Genomic DNA, 15,819 nt, shown 5'->3' on the forward strand with positions numbered 1-15,819 from the left:
ATTAATTTACAATAAGAATTCAGCAGTGAAATTGGACGAAAATTAGTTAAACCTTTGTTTCCATTTTTTTGGCATCAGAACAATTTTACTCTCCTTAAAGGTTGGTTGGTTGGTTGTTTTGGGGAAGGAGACCAGACAGCGTGGTCATCGGTCTCATCGGATTAGGGAAGGATGGGGAAGGAAGTCGGCCGTGCCCTTTCAGAGGAACCATACCGGCATTTGCCTGGACTGATTTAGGGAAATCAAGGAAAACCTAAATCAGGATGGCCAGACGCGGGATTGAACCGTCTTCCTCCCGAATGCGAGTCCAGTGTCTAACTTACTCTCCTTAAACTCAGCCGGAATCATCTTACCTTGGATGACCTCATTTACAATGTCCGTGATTTTCGCACCTACTATTGGCCAGTAACGGATGTAAATCTCTGCTGGCAGACCATCCGGTATTTTCCTTCTGATCCCTTTCTACTAATGTATTCCTTCACTTGTCCAGATGGTTCATTTCCGTGATTGAAACTGAGAAATACAGTTGTGTGAATGTATGAATTAAGTAATGGCGAACCAAAGGAAGAATAAAAGGTCTCTTTCGCACTGTTTAAATAAGAAAGAAAAGCAAAAGGTAGTTGTCGAAAGTCACGTACTGTCCACCTTTTTCTGTAGAAAATAAGAGTGCGGTTAGACACTGTGACGCCAGTGCAACAAGTGTAGGAAGTTGCATACCTCTACATACACGGGTGAGCCAAAACATTATGCAATTGTCCATCTAATGGCGCCTAGTAGTTTTGCGTTCATGTGACATACTGAAAAAAAAAGAAAACTTTTAGCGAGGATAGGTAGCGTCGAAAGATGTAAAAAATAATAAAATTGCGGTAAAGCAGAAATGACGTGCACTGCATGGTCACCGTCAGCGTAAAATATACTCAGGGGCACCATACAAAACGGGGAATTTGTCGTAATCGAAGTTTTATTGTGTTTTTACAGCTTTGACGGTGCCTATCTTGGCTATAAGTCTTTTTATGATTTATGTACTAGTTTAGCTAGAAAAATGTATCTAATGGTAATCTCAGAGACCGAAAACTGACATAAAATAAAGGAAAAAAAATTGCGTCCCAAAGACTGTTTCGAGTTTCACAGATTGCTTTATTATATCACCATTCGTGAAAGGGCGCTAGGCCATTGCTAAAAGTACACTACTGGGCATTAAAGTTGCTACACCAAGAAGAAATGCAGATGATAAACGGGTATTCATTGGACAAATATATTATACTAGAACTGACATATGATTACATTTTCACGCAATTTCGAAATATAGATCCTGTGAAATCAGTACCCATAACAACCACCTCTGGCCGTAATAACGGCCTTGATACGCCTGGGCATTGAGTCAAACAGAGCTTGGATGGTGTGTGCAGTTACAGCTGCCCGTGCAGCTTCAACACGATATCACAGTTCATCAAGAGTAGTGACTGGCGTATTGTGACGAGCCAGTTGCTCGGCCACCATTGACCAGACGTTTTCAATTGGTGAGAGATCTGGTGAATGTGCTGGCCAGGGCAGCAGTCGAACATTTTCTGTATCCAGAAAGGCCCGTACAGGACCTGCAACATGCGGTAGTGCATTATCCTGCTGGAATGTATGGTTTCGCAGAGATCGGATGAAAGGTAGAGCCAAGGATCGTAACACATCTGAAATGTAACGTCCACTGTTCAGAGTGCCGTCAATGCGAACAAGAGGTGACCGAGACGTGTAACCAATGGCACCCCATACCGTCACGCTGGGAGGCCATTCGTGCATCCAGGTATGTAACTTAGTGTGTAACTTGGGCAAAAAGTTTGTACGATGGAGTGCTACGTTGCGGAAAACGTTCGTAATACAGCCGACTAACAGCTCTTACGTTACCTCGAGCTTCGCCATAAACAAGGAGCATGTGTGTGTATTTCAAAAATATGTACCGAACCATGTTTATTGTATTGGAGGCGCACAAGTATTGAATGGGTCTGACAGCATGACAGACGTTAAATGATATCAGGTGACCATCCTACGTAGAACACGTCAACCTGTCTATCCTATTGAATACCAGGACAAGCAACTCTGAGACTTTTCTCTTTCCCTCAGCAGACGTGGACGCGTTACACATCTGAACTGAAACCGTCGTAGAACGGGAACGGTGCGTTTCAGGACGTGGGTTCCTATTCAAAATATTATTTACTCACTCCTCTCTACAAGTCCTAGAAGTTTATAACTACAATTTCGTAACCCTTACATGTAATGCCTTTGTAAATTTAAGTTCTTAAACTAATTCAATGTCTTGTGACATAAGGATTTTGCGAACACATATTTGAGTAAAAAGGTAAAATTCCTACCACTGCGGATTGAAATTGTATGGCAGCCGACCTACATAGGGAGAAACGATCATCATAACAAAATGAGGGAAACCAGATGGTTCAAACGGCTCTAAGCACTATGGGACTTAATATCAGAGGTCATCAGTCCCCTAGACTTAGAACTACTTAAACCTTACTAACCTAAGGACATCACACACATCAATGCCCGAGGCAGGATTCGAACCTGCGACCGTGGCAGCAGGGCGGTCCGGGACTGTAGCGTCTAGAACCGCTCGGCCACCCCGGTTGGCGTGGATTCAGTGTTTTCATGCGAGGCGAGGCAAACCAGAGCTCGCATGAAAAGATATAGGTGTTCGTTTTTTCAGCGAGCTGTGTGAGATTGGAATAATAGTGAATTACTGGGAAGGTGGTTCGATGAATCATCTGCCGGGCACTGAAGTGTCGTTTGCAGAGTATCCGTGTAGATGTGGAGGTAGACAACTCGATATGACAGTTGTCGGTTACCTTGTGTTGTGTCGCATACCTTCACTCCCGACCGCGCCTGAGAGAGCGCCGGGGTGCACGCTCTTTTTTCTTTACTGTTATTTCATCCCCCTCTCACAACACGATAGTCAGGTGGGCTGTCAGCTGCTATTCATCCAAACTACTTTAAAATTTAAAACAAATTATATCACATGCCTCTAAAAAATTGAATATTCTCACCGAATATAATATGTACAGTAAATTCGTTGGTTAAGAGATAAAAGGCTGATTTTCTGATTGGGTAAAAATTTACGAGGGGAAAATGAAGTGATAATTTCACGTAGACTACAATCGATGAGGTTTTTATGGGATTTGTAGGTTTTTGGATGGTGTGTAGTATGGTTTTATGTAATGTGGGATGAGGTTCGGAACCACCCTTAGGATATTGGTGAAGGGGAGTAGTGAGGACAGTAGGAATGAAAAAGGTGGGTTTTTGTAGATCTGGTTAGACGGGAGTATACCTGGCCAGATTTTATAGGCGAGTAACGTCTGCTGGTTAAAGTTTCGTTGACAGAGGATGTGAAGCCTTTTGAGGTGTATTGTTGAGGGAATGTGTCGATATAGTCACGGAAGTGTACTATGATAGAAGAGCATGGGGGAACTATAGGTTGCTTAGTGCTGAGTTTCCAAGTAACTTAGGATATTCGTATGTGTTCAGTATGGAAGAATTGTTGTTGTTGTGGTCTTCAGTCCTGAGACTGGTTTGGTGCAGCTCTCCAACCCAGTAACTACTGCAACCTACATCCTTCTGAATCTGCTTAGTGTATTCATCTCTTGGTCTCCCTCTACGATTTTTACCCTCCACACTGCCCTCCAATACTAAATTGGTGATCCCTTGATGCCTCAGAACATGTCCTACCAACCGATCCCTTCTTCTAGTCAAGTTGTGCCACAAACTTCTCCTCCCCGCAATCCTATTCAGTACCTCCTCATTAGTTACGTGATCTACCCATCTAATCTTCAGCATTCTTCTGTAGCACCACATTTCAAAAGCTTCTATTCTCTTCTTGTCCAAACTATTTATCGTCCATGTTTCACTTCCATACATCGCTACACTCCATACAAATACTTTCAGAAACGACTTCCTGACACTTAAATCTATACTCGATGTTAACAAATTTCTCTTCTTCAGAAACACCTTCCTTGTCATTGCCAGTCTACATTTTATATCCTCTCTACTTCGTCCATCATCAGTTATTTTGCTCCCCAAATAGTGAAACTCCTAATCTAATTCCCTGAGCGTCACCCGACTTAATTCGACTACATTCCATTATCCTCGTTTTGCTTTTGTTGATGTTCATCTTATATCCTCCTTTCAAGACAGTATCCATTCCATTCAAGTCCTTTGCTGTCTCTGACAGAATTACAATGTCATCGGCGAGCCTCAACGTTTTTATTTCTTCTCCATGGATTTTAATACCTACTCCAAATTTTTCTTTTGTTTCCTTCACTTCTTGCTCAATATAAAGATTGAATAACATCGGGGATAGGCTACAACCCTGTCTCACTCCCTTCCCAACCACTGCTTCCCTTTCATGTCCCTCGACTCTTATAACTGCCATCTGGTTTCTGTACAAATTGTAAATAGCCTTTTGCTCCCTGTATTTTACCCCTGCCACTTTTAGAATTTGAAAGAGAGTATTCCAGTCAACATTGTCAAAAGCTTTCTCTAAGTCTACAAATGCTATAAATGTAGGTTTGCCTTTCCTTAATCCATTTTCTAAGATAAGTCGTAGGGTCAGTATTGCCTCACGTGTTCCAACATTTCTGTGGAATCCAAACTGATCTTCGCCGAGGTCGGCTTCTACCAGTTTTTCCATTCATCTGTAAAGAATTCGCGTTAGTATTTTGCAGCTGTGACTTATTAAACTGATAGTTCGGTAATTTTCACATCTGTCAACATCTGCTTTCTTTGGGATTGGAATTATTATATTCTTCTTGAAGTCTGAGGGTATTTCGCCTGTCTCGTATATCTTGCTCAGCAGATGGTAGAGTTTTGTCAGGACCGGCTCTCCCAAGGCTGTCAGTAGTTCTAATGGAATGTTGTCTACGCCCGGGGCCTTGTTTCGACTCAGGTCTTTCAGTGCTCTGTCAAACTCTTTACGCAGTATCATGTCTCCCATTTCATCTTCATCTACATCCTCTTCCATTTCCATAATATTGTCCTCAAGTACATCACCCTTGTATATACCTTCTATACGAGTATACTCCTTCCACCTTTCTGCTTTCCCTTCTTTGCTTAGAACTGGGTTTCCATCTGAGCTCTTGATATTCATACAAGTGGTTCTCTTTTATCGAAAGGTCTCTTTAATTTTCCTGTAGGCAGTATCTATCTTACCCCTAGTGAGATAAGCCTCTACATCCTTATATTTGTCCTCTAGCCATCCCTGCTTAGCCATTTTGCACTTACTGTCGATCTCATTTTTGAGACGTTTGTATTCCTTTATGCCTGCTTCATTTACTGCATTTTTATATTGTCTCCTTTCATTAATTAAATTCAATATTTCTTCTGTTACCCAAGGATTTCTTCTAGCCCTCGTCTTTTTACCTACTTGATCCTCTGCTCGCTTCACTACTTCGTCCCTCAAAGCTACCCATTGTTCTTCTACTGTATTTCTTTCCCTCATTTCTGTCAATAGTGCCCTAATGCTCCCCCTGAAACTCTGTACAACCTCTGGTTTAGTCAGTTTATCCAGGCCCCATCTCCTTAAATTCCCACCTTTTCGCAGTTTCTTCAGTTTTAATCTACGGTTCATAAGAAATAGATTGTGGTCAGAGTCCACATCTGCCCCTGGAAATGTCTTACAATTTAAAACCTGGTTCCTAAATCTCTGTCTTACCATTATATAATATCCAGGTTTCTTCCATGTATACAACCATCTTTTATTATTCTTGAACCAAGTGTTAGCTATGATTAAGTTGTGCTCTGTGCAAAATCTTGTTAGGCGGCTTCCTGTTTCATTTCTTACCGCCAATCCATATTCACCTACTACGTTTCCTTCTCTCCCTTTTCCTACTGCCGAATTCCAATCACCCATGACTAGTAATTTCGTCTCCCTTCACTATCTGATTAATTTCTTTTATTTCATCATACATTTCTTCAATTTCTTCGTCATCTGCAGAGCTAGTTGGCACATAAACTTGTACTACTGTGGTAGGCGTTTTGAGGTGTATTGGTTGGTTGGTTGGTTTGGGGAAGGAGACCAGACAGCGTGGTCATCGGTCTCATCGGATTAGAGAAGGATTGGGTAGGAAGTCGGCCGTGCCCTTTCGGAGGAACCGTCCCGGCATTTACCTGGAGCGATTTAGGGAAATCACGAAAAACCTAAATCAGGATGGCCGGACGCGGGATTGAACCGTCGTCCTCCCGAATGCGAGTCCAGTGTCTAACCACTGCGCCACGCCGCTCGGTGAGGTGTATTGTAGAGGGAATGTGTCGATATAGTAACGGAAGAATACTATGATAGAAGAGCATGAGGAAACCATAGGTTGGTTAGTGTTGAGTTTCCAAGTAACTTAGGATATTCGTATGTGTTCAGTATGGCAGAAAAGGGTGGGGAAATTTACAATTTGATAGAGGATTAATGTAGGGGGGTGTAAGCTGATCCGAAAGGCTAGGCCGAGAGCATGCTGTTATAGGATCTGTAGGGCTCTATAGAATTTTGAAGGAGCGGGTTCACACTCAAAATCAGCTAGTTGTTAAACCTTCTCTTAATTCGAGAGCTCACGACTGCACTCGCTCGCTCCTTCGTGTACTGTCACCACGGGAAGTCCACTCCCATTGCAAGTGGCTGAAATAAGTGTCGATGATAACCAGCAGCCGCTGGAAGGTTCCGCGGCAGGGACGAATTTGAATGTGAAATTGGCGCGCGCTGCATTCTGCTGCATAGCAAGCGAGGGCGCGCTGCAGACGTGCACGTGCGTGGCCTTCATTGACTTCCGGCACCAGCTGCCGTTTCCTCCAGAACTTTCTACACTCGCCAGCCGTCAGCAATACCGTCTTATTTCTTTGTCTTACCACTTGTAATACAAGCGCACTAGGCAAAAACATAGTCATTCCCGCCCCCAGGAGAAATGGCGCTAATATCGTTGATAATGGCTTCAGTTCGGTGAGAAAGAGAGTCGACAAGATGTCTTAACGTATACCTGCTGCAAGGGAAGCCATTCATTAATGAGTAGATACAATACTGAAATCTAATTGTGCGGATGTCGACTGCTATGTTTCGTCTCCTTTTCCTTTCTTTTTCTTTTGCTTGTACCGTTTTCCCGCGGATGCGCAGGGTCGGCATGGTTAATCGGATGTGGCAATCTTAGTTGAAGGGGCGGCAGGATGCCCTTCCTGCCGCCGCCCCGTACCCCCCGGGAAGGAATTAGTGTACCCCAACTGTCTGCGACTAGTGTAAGCCATGGAATAGTGCGAAAGTGTTCAGATGTCTGCGAGCCGTGTGACTGATGCGGGATGTGGGGGCCAGCCCGGTATTCACCTAGGGGGATGTGGAAAACCGCCTAAAAACCACATACAGGCTGGCCAGCACACTGGCCCTCGTCGTTAATCGATCCGGGGCCGGCGCGCCAACCCGAGTCCAGGAAGTAGCGCGTTAGCGCGCTCGACTAACCTGACAGGTCATATTTCATCTCCTTTTCCAAATACAAAAAGACATCTTCTGTAGGGTGGTTTAACGGGCCAATCCAAGTGCGATAGGGTGTTTGGATAGGGTGTTCTTCATAACAGGAAGGTGTGCGTGGAGCCCTGTAAATACGTCTGTTGTCATATTGGAAAATGGGGGTATACACAGCATACTCATCATGCAAATGTAAAAGAAAAGGCATTGCTAGGTCACCGAAAATGTCGAAATAAATAAATATCTCCGTTCGTATTAACAGGAATGTGAATGAGTGGGCCGAATCCACGGCACAAAAAACAGGCCCAAAACATCGCAGAAGCACAACTGCCGTGAACCACACCCTCCACACAATACGGGTTAAACGTCTCATAGAGCTGTGGGTGCACTCAGTTGAAAAGAACTAAAATCACACTGCAGTCCGCTATTGTACTGTTTCTGCTTTGGTTGGGCCGTTGAAGACGTACTGCTGTGACCAATGACGTTTTGCGAGGTACCCGATTCCAAATTACCACTGTCTGGAATTTTCTCTGCAACATTACCTCCGAAACTAGTTGCGATTGCTCTGCATTCACCGCCAGCGGCTATTCCCGTGTCGTTGGAGACCGATTGTCATAGACGTCGCCATTTACATGGCTGCGAGTAGTACATTATGCTCTGTAGCTTTGTTTGAGTGTCCGCACTGGTACACCAACAAAACGGGCAGCTTCATTTACAGTATGGTTCATTCATGATAGCTCCATTCTGCCATGCTGTCACGTTTCCGCGTCGAACTGTCTTACTGCACTGATTGAATACAGCCGACTGGAACACACATTTTTCCTTGACATCAATTAAGCCAACGCTGGGGAGTCACATGATTGCCCAGTACCAGTTCTACACTTTCTACAGCTTTTTTAATGGCGTGACAAATACGCACTAAGACAAAAGACATCTCCAGACCGGTCTTCCCTGGTCATCGGACATCAGTTCTAAGTGGGACTCATCACAGAAGCTACTTATGCTCATGTCAATGGGATTCCAGGGCACAGACGTGTATGGAGATGCCACAGACAATGGTGGGGTACCAAGCTGACCTTTAGCCCGCCGCACGGCTCGACAACCAGGACTGATGGTTTAGGGCGACATTTCGTTTAATAGCTGGATCGTTTGTTTATCATCCGCGACATCCTTACAGAACAGCGGTACGTGGACGGTATTCTGCTCCCCGTTTTGCTGCCCTTCATGGAAAGCCATCCTGGGCTTACATTTCAGCAAGATAATGTCTGTTCGCACACGGCGAGTGTTTGTACTACTTCTCTTTGTGCATGTCAAATCATGCATCGGCCAGCAAGGTCTCCAGATCTCTCCCCAATTGAGATCGTTTGCAGTATCTCCAACCATCTCGGGATTTTAACGACCAAACGCGCCAGTTGGACAGAACGATATCTCTCAGGAAGACATCCAACAAGTCTATCAGTCAATGCCAAGCCGAATAACTGTTTGCATCAGGGCCAGAAGTGGACCACTGCATTATTGACCTGTCCGCTCTCTTGAAAATTGTCCAGTGGGTTAATGTACACGTTTTATACTGTCAGTCGTAACTGTTAGATATTAGATGGGTAACGATAAACACGTAATGTAACAGTGAAAATTGAATCTTAGTGGAAGAACAATAGCTAGGAGGAACACCTGGGTTCGGGAAACTGGCCAGACGTGTGAGCGCGCAAACATACCAAGTAAACTCACAACGAGATCTCGCATGCCACCAGGCTTTACAACTATACTCTTCGGTACAAAATAGCTGTGAAGAGGTTGGAAAGCTCGATGTGGACAGCCATACTATTCTTCCATCCACAATTATGAGCCAACTACGAGCGTGAGTGGGGGATGTGGGTTGGAACAAGTTGACTACAACACCAGCGCTAACTCACGAATACATTTCACGTCAGCACTTCACTTTTGCAAACACCAAATGTCAGGCATCCTGTTGCATGCAGAACAACGAGGTAATAATGCCTGGACGACACTTATGTGATAATAAGACTTCAAAGCAGGACCAAACAATAATTAAACCTTATGAAACTTGGACTCCAAAAAGTTGTTTCTTATCTAACAGCAAGCGAACAGCGAAAATTATAGTAACATACAGGGATAGACAAAAATGTGGAAACCCCAAAAGCACATCACATTACCATGCTTAGTATGTGTAAGACGTGTATATTTCTATTGTCTATTGTCAAACCGTAATTTATGAAAGATGTTTATATTTTATAAATAATTAGGAATAATTAATATTTGTCATGTTGGAAATAACTGTGGTATCAGAGAATGTGTGCACCAAAGTATTGTTGCCAGGAGAGACCTTACATTGATATAATTTTAAAAAGGGCGGGAGAGACCGCGTATGGATACATTTCAAGAAAAGAGCGGGAAAGACCGCGCACTGATACATTTTGTAATGGTAGCAGGGATTGTCTGTACCAGAAAGCATTGTTGGCGGGAGAGACCGCACTTTAGCGTTCGTAGGAAGTCAGTAACAAGCGAGAAGTGAAGCGAGTCGGTAGCAGGTCTGAAGCGAGAGGTTTAGAGGAGCAGTGTGCCTGCCAGCCACCAGCTATGATTTACAAGAGATTATAAACGGATGTACAGAGACATCAGCTAACTATTACCATAAGAGGAACTAGTATTATTGAATTATTTTTTTGAGAAACTCAAGACTACTGAAGGTATGTTTGCGCAATGCTAGTTGTAAAATTATTGTAAAAAGTAAGTCCCATTTGAATGTTGGTAAAATCATTTCATTCAGAATATAATTAATTTTTGCCAGCAATATTGCATTACTGATTATAATACACCCCAAAAACCATCAACGTAAAACTTTGCAAAATTTTATTGTTGTCAAGAAAAAGTTTAACTATGAATTATGTAACTTCAGTCAAATTAATTAAAGAATAACGTCAGCTCTGCTATTAAAGAATAACGCCAGCTTTGGTAATTCATAGTTAACATGCTGACGGTGGTGGCAGAAGAAATTTGATAATTCATCCTTGGGCTCGCAAAACCAGTCATGGGCTATGTGAGCTGTGTGAACAGAGGCTCTATCGTCTTGGAGCTCAACCTCATCATTGGGGAACAAACGTTGTGCTATGGGATGAACCTGATTAGCTAAAATGGTCACACAACCCTCGGTAGCGATAACCTACCAGAGGAACTTTAAGGTTAATAGAAAACTACGATATTGCTGCCCTGATCGTCACCGAACCCCTTCACTGTTTCACTCTTGGACCAAAAATTAGGCCATAAGTTGGAAACAGTATGAAGAAAGACTCATCTGACCAAATAACTTTCTTCCATTGCTCCGTGTTTTTACGGCATGGTCCTGTAACAAGTCTAGATAACTTGGACCTTGAGTATCAGGCTGCACTTCCGGCGTCATGTTATACTTGACCCTCAGATGGGGCATCATGTTACACCTGAGGCAACTGGAATTGTTGCATAAAAGGTCGCTCACACCATCCTCACGTCAAAGACTCTTCACCGCCTCTCCCACCCTGGACCAATAAGAATAAAACTATCCACCCCCTCTCCTAATTTTTTATAATTAGAGGAAATTCATGTGCAGTGTCATTTGAGGTGTGTGCACTGTTGTGGAAGGATCATCATGAAGCACCACCAGAGTCCAGCCACCACAGCCCAAGCAGAATATGAAGACATGTTGAGGTGTAGCGTCGTATACCGATGGGGCCTTGGAGGTGGTTAAGTGGGAGATGTGTCTCAGAGATGGATAGTGACAGATGGTGACGCGAGACTGGACGCGCACATAGTTTATGTATCAGCCGACAGAGGACAGTATTGGATAGGGGACAGTGATTTAGTTTCGATTGTGCCCACTAGAGTGCACCAAAGTACTAGAATGTTTTTCATAAACTGTTCTAGCATTTTCATAAAGTGTTATTATGTCTTTTTGTGTATGTAAATTGGTATAAATGTGTTTTAGCAGTATGAATGATGTTTGAGTGTAGTTTAAGGTTAATATGAAGATAATTGTTTAACGAGTTATGTAGTGGGATTTAGTGTGGGAACATTTCGTAGAAGTATGGATGTGGACAAAGGGGATTTTTGTAGAATAGATTTGTAAAGTAAGTTTACGGTAAAGGGAAAGTTAATTCAGGTATAAATAACAATAGTAAATAACTTTATGCATAAACAAAACTTCAGCATATTAGATAATTACGCCGGTAAAAAGTGCAGTCGTTAGGTTTACTATTTTGCGATTGGTTATTGATGAAAAGCGTTGACTGACGCGGGGGAATGTTGTTTTGCTATTGTCTGTTGAGTAAACTGACCAATGTTAAAGCAATATTTTTCGCGCGCCTTTCTCTGCTGGTAGAGAAGACTTAAGAGTATTCTAGAGAGGCGTCGGAGCCTAGCCATGAAACAGTTCGGTCGTGTGTAGTAGTAGTTCCGATGGAAATGATAAGTTGCCGGATCTAGCAGTGTTTCAAACATCAAAAGTGTTGTAAAGTGACGGCATAATTATTCCGATGGGTGTGTAGAAATTTCGAAATTTTTAAGTGAATTTTATGAAGAGAAAAGACAAATTCCGCGTGGCGTATTGAGCAGGTCGGTGGCTAAAAACTGTGACTGCATTAGGTACCGACAGACTCAATATTTGTTGAGCGTTTTCAATCAAAAACAATTCGTATTTTTGTAGCTATTACGTTTTCGGGAAATGCAACACCGTAAACTTGCTAACGTTGTGAAAGGGATTGTGGGTGACTGTGTTAAGACTAACACGGGCTTGGCAGTCATACTTGTTCACCTAAATTTGAGACTATATTAAGGACAAAACTTCCAACCTTTCATTTCATGTGAAAACTTTCTCCCGAAACATAGATTAGTGACTTTATTTGCAGCCTGGTTCACGTCGAAGTACAGTAGGTTTCGCTCGGCTTCCCTACTGATGATATGCTGAGACAATGTCCACAGGTAGGTGCAGTTTCGTCGTAAAGGGACGGGAGGAACCGCGCCGCCGCAATGTAAGTACAATTAACCCTTTCCTCTCATAATTAATTGCTATTTTACATTTTTTAGTTATATTATTGATTTTCGATACTCACATCGCTGTCTTAAGAGATATGCAACTACGACGTTAAACAATTACCACAGCCTATTATTTATAGTAACTACAAATACGCTATTGCAGAGCGTTGAGAAATGTTAAACAGACACCACAACATGATACTGATACAAATAAACTTTTTCTACATACCAGATCTACATCATCCCAACATTTGTTAAGTGAGCGCATTGTCCCAGTGACAGAAATACAGGATTGTGATGATGTCATGGCATACTCTGCAATATCTCAGTTAATATTAACAAACAGAAGGTGTAAGACACTTTGAAAATATGGTGTGACTCGATGTCGGTGAGTTACTACAATTTAGTGTCATCATAGTAAAGTCTGTAAGCACTTCAACCACTCACTGCTACGTACAAATTTTGAGTAATGATTTTGCAATTTCACCGATTTTCTCCCTCTTTCCAAGGCTGTCTATCAAAGACGTACATAAATTTGGTATATTATCTCAGTGCGATATATTAACAAATACGACAGTGCTACAAATACCGTGTTTTACGGACTATAAGACACACTTTTTTCTTCGAAAAATTGCCTCATAATTCAGGGGCGTCTTATACTCGAAATTAATATAAGAATATCCAGTGTTTGATTGAAAATTCCCTCCAGTTTTAAAATATGTCATATGTTCGATGTCGCGGGAAACATAACTCTATCTGGCAACATTAGATTCTGCTGGCAGCAGCAGTACACCGGTGCGACGAACATGAGTTGCGGGGATTCACATAACACTATCTCTCTCTCACCTCACCATCACAAACCAAGAAAACTGTCTACCCTATGACGCAGTGCAAGTGGACTTTAACTGAAAGCGATTTGTATTATGGGTAACAGTACAATATTTTTGTTAGCAGCTAGTTCCGTAATGTAAAAAATAAAAGGTATTCATATGATGCGGGCTTTATACTGAAAGAAATAGTATATGCAGAGGAACATGAAAACAGAGCAGCTGAGCGGAATTTCGGCCCTCCACCAGAAGAAAAACCATTCGCTATTGGCGAGCTAGTAAAGAAGAACTGAAAAAAATGAGAAAGACAAAACGTGCAACTAGAGGAGTGAATGCGAAACAGCCAAAACTAGAAGATGTACTGAAATGGCTTCAAGTACATCGTCAAAATGGCACTGGAATTAATACAAAAATTACTGAAATTCGCTCGTAAGCTAGCGATACATAGGAATTTAACAGACTTTAAGAGTGGAGTTGGCTGCTGCTAGAGGTTTATGAAGCGTCACGGACTTAACACGAGAATCAAAACCAAAATATTTTAGAATATGCTACAAGTGTGTGAGGAGAAAATGTTATCTTTGCATCGCTTTATTATTCAACATCAAAAGAAAACCAGCATGGAATTAGACCAAATAGCGAATATGGACGAAACTCTTAACACTTTATGTGCCGAGTGACACAATTGTTGCCATGGAAGGTGCTAAAACTGTGACTATAGGAACAAGCGGACATTAAAAAATGCAATACATTGTTGTTCTTTCATGTTGTGCTGAAGCTACTAAACTTAAAACATGCTCATTTTCAAACTCAAGACAATGCCAAAACCTTCTGAAATACCGTCAGTTGTTGTTGTTCACGTACATGCTGGTATAGAATTATGGATTAGCAGAGTATGGATGAGAAGGAAAGGTGCTTTATTCAAAAAGATTTATCTTCTTGTGCTAGATTAGTATAGTAGTCATGTGAATAATTTTGTGAAAGATAAGTCGAGGCAAGGAAACATTGGCCTTGGTGTTATTCCGGGAGGACCTACCCTACAACTGCAACCTCTTGATGTGTCGATAAATAAACCATTTAAAGTCTATAGGAGAGAGGAGTAGAACAAATGGATGGTGGCTGAAACCAAAATTAATTTACGTCGAAGGGAGTTTTGAAACACGCCGCTGGATAGGAATGGAACAGAAATATACACCATTAAAAAATAAATAAAAAACTGCTACACGTAATCTTGCAAGGAATGGTACACATTGAATCCACTCTCGCGTTTTCGTCATTGATAGGATGAAACGTCCCCTTTGAACAATTATACATGACTGTGCTTAAACTGACACACAATATTTTGTTAGCGCAACGCAATCTGACTTTCAAAATTCCCTACAAAAGAATGGCCCTGACTAACATTAAACTATACCTTTCACAAATCACTTACCTCACAAAAATCTTCGCTGCTCAAGCTACTGCAATACAGCGAGCGCCACTACTGCCAGCTAAATAAAAGATTCAAACTATGGAAGGCACTAACTACTGATAGGGATAGTTAGCAAATGAAAGATATTAATAGAGAACGAACAATGTATTTACCTTGATATCATCACAAGTCATAATATATATATCAGTTCATGACAAATTACAAATCTCCGCCATCTCTCTCCCCACGTCCACCACTGCTGGCGGCTCACCTCCAACTGCGCAACGCTACGCGCTGTTCACAGCCAGCTGCCTAACACTACAATGGCGAGTATTACAACAATGCAAAGCAGACACAGACTGCCCACAGCACAGCCAGTGATTGTCATACAGAGGTGGCGTTACCAATAAAAAACCTAAACAGCCTACTTACATAGAGAAAACATAAACAGCCTACTTACATAGAGAAAACATAAACAGCCTACTTACATAGCCCCCATGCTCCCCACAAAAATTTTTACAAATGGTGTTGGGCACTGGCCAATACAGATTTGACAAAAATTTTTCACAATTACAGTAACAAAGATATAAAATGCACACACTTATTAATATTATGTTGGTCAAAAGATCAAAATTTCTCACAGTCCATAAAGACAGTCCACATTGTTCATCACAGTAAAAATGCAGAGTTTTTCTCAAAGTCCAAGCAGTAAAAGAAAATGCACATAGAAGTAGTGGATTTCCATGCAGTCTTGAAGAAGTAGTGTTGACCTTCCAACGGAAAGACAGTGCTGACTCTCGACATGCAGACAGTTAATGGGCCACAACAGAGCAAACCCACAGCAGAGTCATTCGAAGTTCTGACGAATATCGGTAGGTAGGTCATCACAGAGCAGACCCACCGTAGTCCTGGTAGAGATTACGATATTGGTGGGCCACCAGAGGTGCAGACCCACTGCAGTCCTTGTAGAGATAATGGTATTGGTGGGCCACCAGAGGTGCAGACCCACTGTAGTCCTTGTAGAAATAATGGTATTGATGGATCATCAAAGATGTAGACCCACTGTAGTCCTT

The sequence above is a fragment of the Schistocerca piceifrons genome, chromosome X (genome assembly GCF_021461385.2).
Source record: "Schistocerca piceifrons isolate TAMUIC-IGC-003096 chromosome X, iqSchPice1.1, whole genome shotgun sequence".
NCBI lineage: Eukaryota > Metazoa > Arthropoda > Insecta > Orthoptera > Acrididae > Schistocerca > Schistocerca piceifrons.